Raw genomic sequence first — 1,877 nt, forward strand, 5'->3', positions numbered from 1 at the left:
AGAACATTTTTAAGAACAACAATGGTAACGATGAAATCAAAATCTGTTACTGCACTACAAAGTACAAAAGCTCGACCAGCTATATAGTTATTCCATCTAATATTTGTATCACTATTTATACCATCTAAACATAAAACAAGTGCTTATAGGAGGTCCACTAAAATTTCAAAAGCATCATGCCTGCCTGTCCACTGAGAATGGCAGATTTCCTTCAGTTCTTTACCCTTTTCCTCATTGTTCTGAAAGAGGACAGAAATTACATTGTCAAGCTCCAAAAGCAATTGTGGAGATCGATGGAAGAAAGAACAAACTTCCTCAATTGTTCCTAACGCAACAGATACTCCCACAACAGGCACTGGTTTTGCCAACCACATATTTAAGGCACAGGAAGAGCAAAGTGTGTAGACAGCTGGGGGTTATTTCTCTAAAAGTCTAGAAGCAACGACTTCCATTTTGGAAGAAAATCCACTGGACACAATGTAAGCCTGGCCACGACAATACTCCATGTTTAACCCCCACTTCTCAGTTATCATAGTGTGAAATTTTACAGCCAAAATTTCTGCATCAGCTTCATAAGGCAAGAAGCCCACAAATTCCTCTCTCAGGTTATGAGATTCATCAACAAACCTCACCAACACAGGCAAGTGTTCTTCCCCTGCTATGTCCACTACGTCATCAGTGATGATGGAAAAGAAGTGGGAGTCTCTCACTTCCCTGAGGGTCTCCTCCCCAGTGCAGCTCTCACAGATGTCTAGCATCTGTTTCTGCTGTGTTTTCGAGCAGAACAATGTGTTAACTGCTGTTGTCTCAAAGCACTTTCTCAGAACCTCTTCGCCAGAATTTATCCGGCACTCCAGCAGTGCTTGGAAGTTATCCGGAGTAAACAGACCCTCTGGGATTTCATCAGTTTCATGCCAATCCAGAGGCATGTTTTGTTTTCCCATAAGAATCAAAATTTCAAATAAAGATTTTAAGTATTCTTTGTTTTCTTTCTCTTCAAGGGTTAAAGGTAAAATGTCTTCATCCTGTTCTTCACCCCCTTCTTCTGCACTGGGATTCTGAGCGTTGCCGTTGTTTATTTCTTTATGTTTTGGTTCCTGTTCAGAAGTTTCATCAATTTTTTTCTGTTTCAGTGTCCTGATTTCATCTTCACTCAATTCTTTTATTCGTTTTCTGTGTCTACTATGTGGATTGTTCAAATGACTGGTAAGATCAAATATTGTTGGTATTGCATTATTTCGAAGAACTGTCCTATAAGGACTAGTTCTACAGATCATAGAGGTCTCAAAGTGTTTGGCACATAATCGATAATGTTTATTTAGTTGATCAGGTGTTTTATCTTCTAAGTCCGCTCTCCTACAATTCTCCACCCACTTCTGGCATCTGGCCAGATCCCGCGGGAACCTGAAAAAGGCCAGGTCCGATTGCATGCTCTTCCTCCTGCAGTTGGGGGCAGTGCAGAAGTTCAGCACCGTCGCCCACCCACCTGCGGTCCAGCCTTCCCCTTCCCGCCTCCTCAGGGCAGCCCGCCCGCCTGTTGGGGCCGGGGAGGGGACTGTGCAAAAGCTTTTTATCTTGATGCAGTCCCAATAGTTCATTTTTGCCCTTGCTTCCCTTGTCTTTGGCGATGTTTCTAGGAAGAAGTTGCTGCGGCTGAGGTCGAAGAGGTTGCTGCCTGTGTTCTCCTCTAGGATTTTGATGGATTCCTGTCTCACATTTAGGTCTTTCATCCATTTTGATTCTATTTTTGTGTGTGGTATAAGGAAATGGCCCAGTTTCATTCTTCTGCATGTGGCTGTCCAATTTTCCCAACACCATTTGTTGAAGAGACTGTCTTTTTTCCATTGGACATTCTTTCCTGCTTTGTCGAAGATTAG

General features: G+C 42.6%; 1 pseudogene; it reads right to left on the reverse strand.

The window, feature by feature from the left end:
* Positions 1 to 9: 9 nt before the first annotated feature.
* Positions 10 to 1,745, reverse strand: LOC102729896 (52 kDa repressor of the inhibitor of the protein kinase pseudogene; annotated as a pseudogene).
* Positions 1,746 to 1,877: the final 132 nt, after the last annotated feature.

The sequence above is a fragment of the Leptonychotes weddellii genome, unplaced genomic scaffold (assembly GCF_054177405.1).
Source record: "Leptonychotes weddellii isolate Sample4059 unplaced genomic scaffold, ASM5417740v2 HiC_scaffold_27020, whole genome shotgun sequence".
Taxonomy (NCBI): Eukaryota; Metazoa; Chordata; class Mammalia; order Carnivora; family Phocidae; genus Leptonychotes; species Leptonychotes weddellii.